General features: G+C 41.4%; 1 long non-coding RNA gene across 1 annotated transcript; it reads right to left on the bottom strand.

The window, feature by feature from the left end:
* Nucleotides 1-559: 559 nt before the first annotated feature.
* LOC130173995 (uncharacterized) lies at nucleotides 560-2502 on the bottom strand. Its single transcript, XR_008828527.1, has 3 exons — nucleotides 2432-2502; nucleotides 2112-2150; nucleotides 560-1074 (listed from the first exon to the last, which is right to left on the bottom strand). It is a non-coding gene; the product is annotated as an uncharacterized LOC130173995 (long non-coding RNA).
* Nucleotides 2503-15566: the final 13064 nt, after the last annotated feature.

The following is a 15566-nucleotide window of genomic DNA, read 5'->3' as shown; positions in this document are numbered from 1 at the left end:
TTTATTTGTCCTATATTTGTATGAAAAATCCTCCAAAGACCACCAACACCACAAATATGGCCGAGAGGTCACATTCAGTGGCTCGAATTAGCTGAGGTGACGTCTAGCAGACAGCTAGTGTTACCAACTACTTTTAATGGAAAGTAGCTACCCCCCCCCCCCCCCCACACACACACACACACACTTTAGAGGTCTAAAAAGTCGCTAAATCTAGTGACAAAGTGTTAAGCTGGCAACACTGCAGACAGTTAGCAGAAAAACATCAAGTAGCTGGCCAACTGAGATGGGACCCACCTGTCACTCAGAGAAGCCACTACCCCGCCAACCAATTATGCGTATAACTTTATGAAATTTGAACAGGTGAATTTAGAAATGTTTATTTCTGCTGTAAAGTTGCATTTTAACATGGGAGTCTAAGTTTTTGGCATTTCTGTGTTTGCTTCATTTTTGAGCCCAAGGGCTGCGGCTTTGTGCTAATTAGCAAATGTCAACTTGCAACTTGCTAACATGCTAAACTAATATGGTGATATGCTGGTGTGTAAAACCGCAGCTTGACGTTTTTGCACTTTGGTTTTTGAACTGATTAAACAACTTGATCCTACTCTCAGGTGCAAATTGATACAGTTTATTTCCCAAGATGTCAAACTATTGCTTTAAAGTCAAACAAGTTTCAGGGACATTAAATAAAACATGACTTCAAGCTAGAAAAAAAAAACTGGAAATGAGAGGTCATTAAATTCAGCCCTTTGGTGGAGAAAGAAATCAGAACATCCCAAAATCTCTCCAGGAACTTCATTGTCATGACAAACATGCTTAGAGCAGACAGGAAGTAACTTGAGCCAAACAGGAGGGAATCAAATCAGACATCGCTAGCTTGTTTTTCAGGGCAGGACAATTATATTTGACATAAGGCGCTTTTCACTCATGCATCAGTGCTCTCCACTTTCAGGGGCTGCTATTGGTCCAGTGGTTTGCCTTTCTTCTTCTCAGTTTTACAAAGTCATTTTGCTGGAGATGATGAACAATGGCCGCCTTTTCAGAGATCCTATAACCTTTTCTTCCTGAGGGACCCCACTGCAATCAAGTATGCAAGAGCGTATTGTTGTTATTGTGTATCCGCTTTGCTTGCACTGTCCAAATTGTAATCTTTCCTGCACTGCTTAGAGATATCTTTAGATTCAAAGCACATTTAATTGTCAGCATGATCTGACATGAAATTAGGTTTTATTGGCTTCATCATTTTGCCACATTTATCTTTTAAACCTTTAATCTAATAAAACCATTTTTTAAAAAAAAATCAAGAATATCAAGAATCACGCCGTTCCTGTCTGCCAGTATTTTCCTGTGTTTTATGTTTCAACTCCGGAGCTGTCTACTTTGTGTCTGGGAACATGCATCCTCCTCAGCCTTTGTGACCTTATCTTCCCTCCCCCATGGGTGGGCTGTGACCTTGGTAGCCTGCAGCCACCGCAGGTTACAAATTCTCACCCTGGAACGCTTGTAATCCCGGGGATGTACTTCAGTACACTTTGTGCTCTTTGCCCTTTTCTAAAATTCAGAGTGAACCTAACAGGTCAGAGGTCAACGTACCGAACAGAAGCTGCAGATAAAAATAGCAACTGATACATAGGTCATCTAAAAATGTTCGCTCCTGTCCATTCTCATTTAGAGAATACTTTGTTTTGCCAGCAACCTTTTGGGAACTTTTGACATTTTGTCCTGATGTCGCTAAAAACAGGAGTGAGAGGCCGTTTTGTTCGCAGAAAAGGAGGCTTGATGATGTGGATGTCTTTTTCCTTGTATGTAACCTCATACTGCTGAGAAAATGTCAGAATGCAGGAGAAAGAGTGTGCGGACATCAGATTCTCCGGGCCCTTAAGGGGCCCCATGCACTGACAAATAGAGCAGTCTGTCCTTATCTCTAACATGTAAAAATTCCACCACTGCTGCTGCAGACCGAAGCGTCTGAAGCCAGGTTTTTTAACAATCTAGAGGATAAGAAAGGTCTAAAATTAATCTAATTTGCAATTGTGTTTGACTTTGTCAGGCTTCATTTACAGTAGTTGTACTATATTTAACAGTAAAGTGGTGTGATAAAAGATGACAGGTACCTTAGTGCATTTGTTCCCAAACTGTTCCAAATTCACCACCTGGGAACAAATCAGAGAGTGATGTTCTTTTAGAGTCGAAACTATGAATGAACAAACAAATCAAGCCAGCACACAAGTTATTTATAGACTTCTCTCTGAGGCATTACCAGCGTGGAAAAAATGCTTTTTTATTGCAGTGTCACAAGTTGACACCTGGCAGCCCTGTTGCAGATGAGCAGAGTGTGCTCTGTCTTGGGGAGCTGGGGTTTCCCGCTGCAGCTCCATGCAAGAACAAGCACCGAACAAGAGCTGAACAACAGCTAAAAGAGGAAATTACATACCTTCATTGTCAATACCTGCACCCTTCACTGTGCAGCACTGAGAGGAGTTTAGTCGTGTCACTCTGAGCAATGACTAACAACAGATTACTAAAGCTTGTTAAGGCGTATTCATATTACAGCGGAAAAAAAAGGGACTTTCACTGCGCGTTCTCTGTTGGCTGGTGCAGTATTTACCACTGCCGGAAACCTAGTGGCTCCAGAGTGTTACCAAACTACACCACCCTCAGGCAGAATGCTAATGTTGCCTAGAGTAGAGACTTTTTAGCTGCATCTACAAACTGATTTCACGGAATGAATATCTTTTTCGTCTGATCTTGATATGCGGCCTGTTCGTGATTGTACATTTCTGGAAGTTCAAAAACACAAGTAATAGGTTTTTTTTTTTTTTTATCCATCTTTCATCTTAAAGGGGTTATTTGTAAGTTTTCTCTGCCGCCAAATGTGGTGTCTTGCCGTGAGTGGGTGGTGGTGATTGGGTAAAGGAATGATGCTGAACTCGCAATGTTTTCTTCTAGACTGGTAAGTAAAGCTGTTGATGCTAACGCTGGCTATGTAGCAATAGCAAAACAGTGGTGAACAGCTGCCACAACTGGTCAGTGCTGCTGAGTGAAGGTTCAACAAATTTGTGCAACCCCACTGCACTCTGTGCAGACATCCACACAAAAGCTGTTTCCCCACGATAATGTGATACAAGGTACGGCAATGTTGTTCAGTTGGTCCACCAACACTAGACAGTAATAGTTCAACAAATATTGGATGGATTGCTAGGACATTTATGTTGCTGACTCCCTGACCTTTCATCTAGCGCCATCATCGGGTCAAGATATTAATTTGTCCAACACTTTGCTTTATGACCGAACAATCAGCCTCCACTGTACTTTGTGTTTAGTGCTAATTAGCATGTGTTAGCACGCTAACATGCTAAACTAATATGGTGAATATGGTAAACATTATAACTGCTTGTCTTGTCAACAGGCTGACTCAAAGCACCACTTCCTACGCACAGTCTGAGCGAGCTGTTGTTGTTTTCTCTCGACTGCAACGTCACAGAGAATAAGAACCAACAGATATGGTTTTCAGATTTATTTTAGACGATAAGGGTTCACAGTTTTCTTTTATCACTTTTAGTCGCTCCTTGTGCTTTACACACTTTCAAACTAACTCTCCAACTCAAGGAAGGCCTGCACACTCACCCACCTTAATGTCTCCCTGACTGTCTATGATGCATATCTAGTGCCGTCTGGAAACAACATCACAGCACTCGCTGAAGGGCTGTGCGGGCCGAGAGAGGCGACACCATCAAGACATCAGTTTGTTCCACATCACAGTTTGAGATACACAGACACTTGTAAGATAACCACTTAACACTGAGGTATTAGTTTGTCTCTTATAATGTTTATTTTCTGTGGTGACATGTTGCTGTTCATTTTTGTTTTTGCACAAATGCAAATCAGAAAATCTATGCAACTGTCTCTGGATGTTTGTTGGACTCATCCTCTCAAAGCTTCAGGGACATTTAAGGGATGATCACACTATCACCTCCTGACAAGTGTTGCGTGAGACGATGTGTGTGTAGTTTATCGGAGCTTTTCTCTCTCTCTTTTCATCCAGCTCCATATTTGTGTATTCTTCATAAAACACAGATGCCTCCTCTTGAATAAGACGAGACTTATCTGTTATTCAGGCTCCCCCTCTTTTTTCACTGTGGTCTAAATGCGTGGACCACCAACCTCATCTCCCCTGAGGAGTAAAGACAGGGAGATATGATGAAACAGATGAAATTCAGCTCAAAGCTACGGGACCTGGTGGTACTTTGTCTGGCCCATCTAGATCAGTCTGATAGGGTGTCACGATAAGTAACATGAAAGTGCCCTGTCATCAGCTTTTTTCTTCTCCTCTCTTCTGTCCCACAACATCACAACAGGGCGAACAGACAATACTTTTGCATGTTACTGCAAAATAGAAAGATGACGGCTTTAATGAGAAAGAAACACATTTCAGAAAGGCTTTGCAGATGTCTGCTCCCATAATTATCTACCTCATTGGTTCATCTGTTGTCCTATCCATCAGAACCATGTGTGTGTGTGTGTGTGTGTGTGTGCATATTCTCCATTACATGGTCTCTGGACAGCTCGAAGCTTGAGGCTATCAGTAATGTTTTATTATCGATCTGACGCTCTGTCAGATTGCAGCTTATTCCAGGAGGCCCTGAGTTCCAGTGCCAGGCCGCCTGTGATTTGTGAGTTGCAGTGAGGTCCTGAGCAGCTAACAGATTTACACTCTCCATCTCCACCCTTAAAACAGCATTTCTTCAGTGTTGGCTAATCTTACTTGATGTGTCTGAAACAGTGTTGGTTCTCCCTGTCAGACTGAAAGGCTCATTTCCTTTTATTTTGTAATACCAATGGTGCTATTTCAGTATTCCTCAGCAGGCACTTTCAGTAAATCAGTCTTTTGTTTTGGGCGTTATAAGTCTTAGAATTAGAAATATATATTTTCTCATCTATCTCTAGTGGTTTTCTAGATAGCTTTGGCTTTGCTGCCTGACTCATACATTGGAAATACGTGGAAATGTGCATGTGGTATTAGAGTGGTACTAAATGTTACTTAGTACTAAAGAAACACTCCACAGCAGTGTTTCTGACACATTGCTGTTGCATTATAAAACATTTTCGATGTCCTGAGCACCATGAATTAAACTCTAGTCATCTCCATCGTAATGTAATGAGGCAGAAATTTGAGAGATGAATCTTACAGCTCCGGCCAATGGTGGAGAGTGATTAAACATACTCTCTCAAGTCCTGCATTTAAAGCTGCTATAAAGCATATTTTGACATCAATAATGAATCACATGATTACGTGAACTTGAATGACCCTGTAGTGCTTTAGTATCTTTCAGCTATTTGCATTGATTTTACGGCCCACAACTTTACAGTTTTGGTTCACTCTCGCTGCTCTCATCAAACTTGTTCCCAGCTGCAGCAGGACACTGTCATTTAGCATGAAGAACATCTCATAAACCCTCTGTACATTACCAGTTCAGCACCAAACAACAGTTAGCAGCTAGCTGGTGAACTTACTTCAGTGGAGCATTTAGCAGCTAAAGAGCCAGATATTTCCCTCAAGAGTGGGTGGGGGAGTATGGGACTTAACTTCATCAGGTTGCCAGAAACACAATTTCAAATGAATGCTGATGTTGCTCTGTGTCTGCCAGATGTGCTAATAAGCAACTGTTTGCTAACACATTAGACATATTTTATTAAAAGATATAAAATTTTTTACATTCAAAACGTGACCTTCATACTGACACGATACAACACTCAGAAAGAGACCATAGTTTATATGCTGAAATCTGAAACTTTAAGTACATCATTATGTTTTATTTTCTGTTTTGAATGCAGGATTTCTACACTGCGGTGAAGGACTAAAGTATCTAATACTTCATCCACCACTGACCTGGATGGCTAGATATCAACACAGGTAAGTGAGAACTTTATGCTTTTTTTTTTTTTTTGTATTTTGGGTGAACTGACCCTTTAACCTCCGTCTGTTCAGGTACCAGCCAGTGATGATAAAGGAACACAATCTGGCCTTCTCACTGCAGCCACCGCTCTCTGTCCTCAGGAGTTTGGCACAAACTTTCCCCTTTGGCTGCACCTCCACTTTCACTGCACACAGCCTCTGCTTCACACACACACACACACACACACACACACTTCTCAGAAATATCACTATCAATAGAAATATGAAGTAATAACGAAATAAGAACTGTGGTATCTATAGCTCTACTTGTGTTCTACTTAAATATTTGCATGTGCTGCCTAAAATTAAGATAACATTGCCAGTTCACAGCATGACAGCTTGCTTGTTGACACAGCAGAAGCTGAATGAATGTGTAACGTCTGCAGACATTTAAACATGCTCCTATCAATGCTGTTATGATTACACACTACATCTTTCTGGGTCAGACCAAAGGAATGAGGTGGTTCCTGTGAAAATAAACATTAACTTCAAGATGTATTACAGCCAATTGTAAAACATCCACCAATGACAACATAAACCCTCACCTATCTTCCTTCAGGGCTCGGGATTGTAACTGCTATTGTGATTGGTCACCACAGGTGAGGCATGTTGGGGAAACAGCATGCCTTTCTCCTCCCAGAAAACTGTCTTTGTTTGCCTCTGACAGGGGGAATGTGTGGCTAAGCATCTATGTGGCACTTTGAGCGCTTGAAATGAGTCCCCTGTATTTTCCTAATGTGCACAGAGAAGCACTTTGATCCTCCCGAGCAGACGGGTGTCAGCTATCTGAGAGATGCTGCTAGCTGCTAGCTCTGACTCATTCCTCTTAAAGGCAACTTCAGTGAATTAGACACATAATTTAAACCAGGACTGAAGCTGAAAGCGTGATATTTGATAACAGTGTCCTTTTCACAATCAAACCATGCGTTGTCTTTATTTTTCCCTACAAATGTTTCTGGTTTCATAACATGGAGAGGTCGACCCGCCGAGTTGGCAACAGGTTTCTGATCACCTCACTGATAAGTCTGAATTCAATAAAAACACACCTGGCTCAGTGGAGGACCCGAGCCAACCAGACAGAATAATGTGAGCTAGAGCAGCCTATTACTGAGAGCACAGTAAACATTATTGTGAGGAAATAAATGCCTCTCTACACTGGAACGTTTGAACAAGTCCCCATACCTTTGTCCGGGGTCTGGAGGCTTTGAAGTCTAATTTCTGCCTACTGAAGCAGACAATGCTGATATCTTCTTGGTCAAGGCCTGGGAAATGAACTTGGGAAGCTCAGGTGAAACTCTAGAAAGCTTGAATATGATATTTCCTGTCTGTTCAGCTACTCTATTCTTGGCCAGATCTGTATGATGATTAGTTACTGGGACGTGGAGAGGTATGCATGCCTTAAGAGGAGGAGGCCAAAGCATTTAGTCCAGACTAAAACATCTCAACGACTATTCAATCAATGGATATGAAACTTTTGTTCCCCAAAGGAAGCCTAGTGACTTTGATTTTTCCTCAAGTGTCACCATGATGTTTCTTTAGTGGTTCAAAGTGAAATGTCATGTCAGCTATCAGATGGATTACCACAACAACTTGTCATTTGCTATTTGGAGGTCTTTTCTAATAACCTTGACGAACCCCTGACTTATGTGTCTCTGACTTTCGTAGCACAAAGTTTTATCTATTGTTTATTCAATATTTTGGTTTGTTACCAAATAGCTGCAGAACTATAATGTTTGTGTTAAGTTGTTATTAGCAAATGTCTCAGTAGCATGCTAACACGCTAAACTTAACTGTGATAATGGAAAACATTACCATTACATTACATTAGATATCAGCATGTTAGCATTGTCATTGTGAACATGTTAGCATGCTGACATTAGCATTTAGTGTATTCCCACTGGGCTGTTAGCATGGCTCTGGACCTTTGTTTGCCTCTTAGCTAACTAAAGTTTTTCTAAACGGCACAAGTTGCATTTGCTCAAAGACAGTGACAAAAGTTTAATTTTTCAAAATTATAAAATCCACAATAACTGCTTCATAATCACTATAAAAGCTGCGTTGTGTGTCAGAAGTAACATTCCTCTTGACAGAAGTATGAGAGTGTCCTAAAGTTTCCTTTGACGGGTGAATCTTTTTCTCCTGGTCCTGTTTAATTCTCCTTAAGGTCGCAGCTTATCACCTGCTCCAGCTCCTTGCTCTGCTTCTTCATGGTGCCTTTGATACTGGGGGGAAATGCAGGCTTTAGCAAAATAAAGGCCTGCTCCATGCTCTACTGATTAACCTCTGAATCTGTGATAAGCTTGAGAAATCAGCAGTCGTAAGCAGCAGCCTGGGATGGATTTGGATATGGGTCTCTAAGAAGTTTTCTACAGATTCTGTTGCATAATCTTAAGGATAATTTTCATAGGTCAAGTTTGACCTTAATGCTTATATGATTTGGAGCAGTTTTTCCTTATCTGAGTTGAGCGTCTATAGACGTGTGGATATTGTTGTATGCTGTACAGTTTATAAACCTGTAAATAACCTTAACTTACTTGACTTATAGACTTGAAAATACTGTACTGCTCTCTTATTCTATAAATGCTATAAGATGGCAAGATTTCTTGCTATTTTGCGAAAAATATATATTAAAGTTTGGTTGTAAAATGTTTAATATGTGGAAGTTTGTGTCTGAGTTAACATGTGCTCCATTACAAGAGCATTGGTTTTGTACCATCCAGTAATCTTGTGTGTTGTTATTTCAAGGTGGAGTCTGTGGGTTGGCTGTGTTAAACCGCCCGGCTCGTTGCCTCTGTAATGGAGTGATGTGTCTTTCCTGGCCAGGGGATTTCCTCCTTCCAGAAGCACTCAAAGTTATTACTGTGGAGGAGGATCTGAGCTCTGCTGCTACGTCTGTTTGAAGTTCCCCACAACATTTTGCACCGCTAACACTCCCAGAGATCACAGCGAGAGCAGCCACTGCAGCGGTGAGCTCACACTGAAAAGTCAATCATATCTTTTTTCTCTTTACAAAAGACAAATTTAATGTGATCTCAGGTTACAATCATCATGACAGTTGTATAAACTGCCTGAATCCACTTTCATCCACCTTTTATATTATAGACCCATCTACAGTATGTATAAGTGATGTAATTATGGATTGAATGCAGCATTTAGAGTGCAACAGATTACAGGTCTATTGATTCACATTGATTCCTCTGAAGTGGTTTTCTGTGTTGGCTCAGGCTCCTTTCTGTTCTCCAAAACAACTGGGTCTCAAGCGGCACTCTTGGATCACTTGTGCCTTGGAACTCGCTGGGACTTGTTCATGTTTAGCCCTGTGATTTATACAATTTAACTATGTAAGAGCTACAGATTAATGTACTACAGGACAAAGCCCTGCTTAAACTCTATCTGTGTAGCAATCTTGTCACAGGAGATATCCTATACACAATGAATAGACACACATCTGCAAAGGAAAGGAAAATTATTTTTGTCTCTTCAATTTAAGGATTATTGACAAGAATTGATGTAAACGCTCTGCAAATGGAAATTTCACACTGTAAAATGAGACTATATAATTTTGAAAAGAATTGATAACACAGTCTACCTCTTATAAATGAAAGGATGAATTCACAAAAAAGAAAACAAAGCCTTTAAACACTGAGGGGTTATGCATCTGCAACCTTACTTGCACTTGGTATGACAACGCTTGAGCATGTCACAAACATGGATATCGTTTCATTACAAAATTAGAATACGAACGCCACACGATACCTTACCAAGGGACATACCGAGGGACAGTCCATACTGTCAGGTGTGTCTGGATGGAGATCATTTTCAACCGTAGTAGTTCGGACGTAGCTTTACTTACGCCAAGGTCTCCTACTGCACTGAAGCTTTAGTGATGTCCCTCACTTGTAAGTCACTTTGGACTTACATCACTCCATTTATTCACCCATGTTGTGGACTCATCAATCTCACTCTCAGTTAAATTGATTAATTTGTAAATAAATTGAAACTGCAAGTTTTTTCCAGACTGGCGCTAGCTGGTTAGCATGCTAACTTCAACAGAAGAAAAGAGTTGATAGGAAAAAAAAGCAGAACAAGAGTTAACTTTGATGTTGCTTTCCACCACTGGAAACAGCTCTTGGCAACTAAAGGAAGGAAGTTTGATGCTGAGCCCGTCGACAGATGGTAATGCAAACGTCGGCTGTGTTGTGATAGCATATAGCGCCTTTAAAACAACCGACTCAAGAAGGTTGTGTGAGGGGGAAATTCAATATTTACCACTTTGATAGCCTGCTTTGTCTTGCTTTAATCTTTATTATTTGACTGTAGTAGCTGCACCAATATCCTGACAATCTTCATTGTTATAAACAAAATCACATCACAACCAAATTGCATTTAGCAACAAAACTATTCAAGCATAAAAAGTATGACTTTAGCCTCGTCTTGCATTAAGCTCTCAAGCAGAAAGACAATTAAGGCTATTTGTCTTTTATATAGATCTTCATTGACCTTCTGCAGACACTATGCATCATCATTTATTTGCTGCACAGAGACGTACTCAAACTATTGACTGTTGTTTCAAAATGATTTGAAAGCAGAATCAGTTTTGTGGTATCCGTCAGCACGGCTGCAGCTTGGAACCTCTCTGCAGCTTTAAGCAGTCAGTCAAGCAGTGGGAAAGTTTGGTTAAGTGTTTCTTTAATTACCATAAATCAAGCAGTTGGTGTTTTGACCAAGAGGATAAGAAAAAACATCCTTTTGAGCCTGTAAGAATGTTCTGTGGTCACAGGCAGGAATAATTAGTGGTATTCTCCAGGTCTGGATGTTGGCCAAAACCTGGCATTTCATCTGCCACTGTGAGCTAAATGTATATTGGGTTCAAATGAGCTGAAATAGACGTGCAGGGTTTCACGGCAAATTCTTCTCACATATCGTTTTTCTCTTCCCTGTGTTTAAGTCGCTCGCTCTAAGCCCTCTTTTCTCTCTTTTTCCCCTTGTTTTGTTATTTTACCTGGAGGTGCAGGTGTGAAAGGGTGAGGCCGTGGAAAAACATTCGATTCCGTAAGCTTGTCATGAAGGAATCTATTGACTGACCTCTGCATCTTGGCACACAATGACAAATGGGTTTGCAATTTTCCGCCTGACTGAGGGGCAACAAAGCACATTTCCACTTTCACCGGTAGGCAGTAAGAGTACAGTCTTCCTCTAACATGCTCTCTAACCAGGCAGGGAGCGTTAAACGTAGCCGGGCTCTTTCCTCTGGTGTTTGCAGTTGTTATGGCCAAAATAGACAATTACACTTGGTATGATGTATCAAGACAAACATACTTAAGTGAAAGCCTGACTTCACACAGTGAGGTAATCTGTTGATGAAGAGAGGAAGGCTGTGTTGTGTTTAGAAGTAGTAGTAATTTAGGGAATCTTTGATATTTAATCTAAAATATAACATAGCACTTGTTGTGTGATTGATTGTCATGAATCTGCATCATTTAGATTGTTGAGCTTTTGTTATAATATTTAATCTGTCTGCATTTATGGCAGCCATTTTTTGTGATTTTTTCAAAAATGTTTTTGGACTAAAAGTTTGGTCTATATTTAGTCTATAAAATGTGTTGTCTTTGTGCCCACAGCTGTGCAGTTTATACATGACATTTTTCATATATTGCCCATTTTACTCGTCTTGTTTTTAGGTGCATTGCTGATATTATTCTATAATAATTCTATAGTAATATTCCTATTTATTCTTTTTTTTGCACATTAACCATTTAACTACAAATAAATGGTTACTGGGCATGACATTCATTATGCAATTTCCAAAGTCCATTTGTTTTAGATCATGCATTTGTTTGCCACTTGAATTATTGTGTCTATATGTCTTTTATAAAGCCACTATATGAAACATTAATATATAAATAAGTTAGTCATCTTCCCAATCAAAAAGAAAGATGACTTCAGGTCTTCACCACCCGTACATTATGTTCGCTACGTTCAAAGCTTTTTATTTAGTTATGCACATTGTTCGAATCATGTCTAATATCATTTCGTATCTCAGCATCCTGCAGGGCTTCACACAGTCTGTGTTGTAGTACATCCATCTTGTTTATGAGTGCGCAGCATCGTTAGCGACGGCTGGTAATTCCACGCTGCTAACCAGTGTTTTCACTGCTGATTGAATTGCTTCCAAAGCCAACAAGAATGTTTAAAGTGGAAGCTATGGAAATGAACCAATTGACCTTTTTTCTGACCCTAAAGATCTCCACACCCTGTGGGAGCAGAAACTGTCAGGCGGCACCAGAGTCGGGAAATCAAAGGGATCCATGCTGTTATTAGTGCAGTGGCACCCTGAGACCCACTGCAACTCCTCCAGCATGGCCTCCACACACACATTGTTGTTACACAGCTAACATTTCAACATGAGGATTTCATTTTGTATTAGGAATGTCAAACTATTCAAAGATTGATCATAAATCAATCACACTCACAGATTTTATGCCCTGTGTTGGCTTGATTGCTACCCAAAATTTCACCAGCAGACTCTCTCTCTCTCTGTGTGTGTGTGTGTGTCTGTGTGTGTGTGTGTGTGTGTGTGTGTGTGTGTGTGTGTGTGTGTATGTGTGTGTGTGTGTGTGTGTGTGTGTGTGTGTGTGTATGTATGTGTGTGTGTGCCCTGACGGGGGAGTCCAGCAGAGCAGTCCAGCAGGGCGATTATGTCCTGTAGGGATAACCTGTCATGGTGCTGAGAGCCTAATTGATGCCTCATGCTTTTCAGGGGGCAATTATAGCGCCAAAATGTCAAGACCTAATTTGTGACTCTGTAATGTGGACCCATGGGCCAGAGGATGGGGTGACACGGCTGCTCACACACTGGTTTGGTCAGCAGATGTGAGGGGCTGGGTGGGGGTTAAAACTACAGGCTGGAGGAGATGAGAGGAGAACTTTCAAATTTCAAAAACCTAAACTCCAAAATTAACTGAGACCATCTCCTCAAATGTGAAACTATTTCCATTCAGTGTTGTGGCTGGTTGAAACAGAGCTCATTTGTGAAATGGAAAAATGTAAATGCTCAAGTAAAGTACCTAATTTTATAGTGTTATAGTGAGGTACTTCAGAAAGTGCAGTCAGAGTTTAATTTCATTTTAGCCAAAAGGACTTGGACATGTTCATCTTTTAATGTTTAATATTCTTTGAAATAAAAAGATTATTTATTGTTTTATCAACCACAAACCTTCCTGCTAGAGTTTATATCTCTTCAAAACCCTATCAGACAGAAATATATATTACAGTACATTATACATATTATATAAGTGTATCCATCTCCCTTTTACCTCTTGTCGACCTCCTTCCACTGTGTTACAGATCCTACAGACGGCAGCTGTGTGTTTGTTGTACCAGAGCAGATTCCTCTGCTCAGTCTCCTCCAGGTACAGTCCTGCGTGTTCAGATACCTTTAGCAAAACAAAACACTGTCAATCACTGCGAACGCTCAACAGTGTCGTTCACTGCCCGGGCCTCGTTGGAAGTGAGAGACTAAAATCTGCCGAAATGACAGTGCCTCAGCTTCTTCCTCTTCTTTTCCCCACAACACCTAAACATGGTTGTTTTCTACTAATGTCTCCATGGAGATGCAAACAGAGGAGCATATTTTCCACTCGAGCTGACAGCTTGCGATGTGGAGTGTCAGTAAATCAGGTATGCTGGTCTAATTGCTGCTTGCGGAAGGCAGACCACAAAATCCTCTTAGCTATGACACTGAAAATGATTGAACTCAAGCGGAGTGCAATGTACAATGCAGCGAGTGTGAAAGATGATTTTCTTTTTTGCAGGCCAAAAAACATGAGTGATGGATGGATGGAAGGATAGATGGATGGGTGGGAAGATATTTGGGACCACTGGCTGCAGATTTTTCCAGAATGCCTCTCTCTCTCTCTCTCTCTCTCTCTCTCTCCGGACTCGGATGAAAGCCCAAAAGTATCAAGTGGATAACGCTATACTTACACTTCTGCTGTAATCCCTATAAACACACATGCAGCTCATAATTTGTGCGCACGGCAATTTACTAAGGAATAAACAAACAACAAAGAGCCTGAAATCAATAGTTGCAGGATTCAAATGACACAAAGCTGCAGGCACCATCCCTGCGCAAACACACTCTTAGAAGTGGCCACGGCTTTAGAGCAACAGGTGAGCTCCTCGGCACCTCCCCTGTCTTCTCCAGTGCAGCCTTCTAAATATAGAAATTATGCTCTCTGATAATTGGGGGCAGACAACAAAGCCGGTTATATTTCCACCCTCCTCCTCCTCTTCGTCTTCCTCCTCCTCCTGGAGCTGCTAAGTCATATCCCCAGCTGACAAACAGCGGGGCTGAGATCAGAGTGTGAGAGCTTGAGTGCTGAGGGAACACCTGCGCTGTCTGACTGGACTGTGAAGATTGACATGGAAGATCACTGACTTCCACACCTGCCCGTGGACCCATGCCATATATACACACACACACACACACACACACACACACACACACACACACTTGATTGGGTTTCCTCGAGAGCCCTTTAAGACCGCTGCTGCTGAGGAGGTGGTGAAAGTCAGGGAGTGTCCATTAAACGTGTGAGACGGTCCTCAAAGAGTGGCTGCGGATGAGGGGTTTAAGTGTTTTCAGCGAGGAGCTGCAGACCACCTGGAGGAGGGAGAGTAGGTGGAACAAAAGCTTCTGTCTAAGGGCCAGGTTGACTCCAAAAACATCGGTTAAACAAGTGCCAAAGAGCACTTCAGGGCATCAGGTATCACAAGTCAGGATGTCCAGTGTGTTTAGAGAGATGACCTTCAAAATGTCAAAGGGGGGTGGAGGGGGTTACGCTCTTAGATTTGCACAAAGTGTGCTTTTCATGGCCACAAAGGTAATTGCAAGGAGCTCTGTACTGAAACTTTAGTCACTTTGGAGGTATTGCAACAACAACAACAAAAAAAAGCTGCCGGTCAAAGTCATGGACAAACTATTAAGCTTGGGAAGATGGGACAGGACAGGAATGAAGTACGTCCTGTCCATAACTTTCATGCTCATTAACTTTTCTGAGAAGCTAAAGAAAGCCGAGCAGTGACAGTATCTTTCCAGAAAAACTCGCATCACAATCCCTTTTTCATGTTGTTATAGGCTTGCGTGTGTTTACCCGGTGGACAGGGGATGTCCATGTGTACGCAGGTTATAATACACTGTGGGATGCTGTCATTAATCGACGACAGAAGCGCGTTGATGTTCAAGGTGTGCAAGTGGGAAAGTCCCACAGCGTCGTGCTGCAGACAGGAGAGAGCTGGCAGCGGGGTTGACTCCCCGTATCGAGACACCCCCACTGGCTCGCCATCACACACACTTGCTGAGATCACAGGCTGAGCTTTCATGCTTCAACACAGATCTGCTCCCAACCGTGGAGGTAACTGTGCACAGATATGAGATAGTGGGTTTAAAAAAAAAAAAAAGTTCAATTGCTTTGAAATAAAAAAGACGTTACACTTTACATTAAACATTTTTAACATATGAACAGAAAAAGACTTAAAGATGCCGCGGCCTCCTTTACGTTCTATGGTTAGATATTTCAACAAGTCTGCAATCCTCAAACTGTCAGCAGAG

Source organism: Seriola aureovittata, chromosome 8 (assembly GCF_021018895.1).
Source record: "Seriola aureovittata isolate HTS-2021-v1 ecotype China chromosome 8, ASM2101889v1, whole genome shotgun sequence".
NCBI classification, from domain to species: domain Eukaryota; kingdom Metazoa; phylum Chordata; class Actinopteri; order Carangiformes; family Carangidae; genus Seriola; species Seriola aureovittata.
This window is presented reverse-complemented; position numbering and strand designations above follow the sequence as displayed.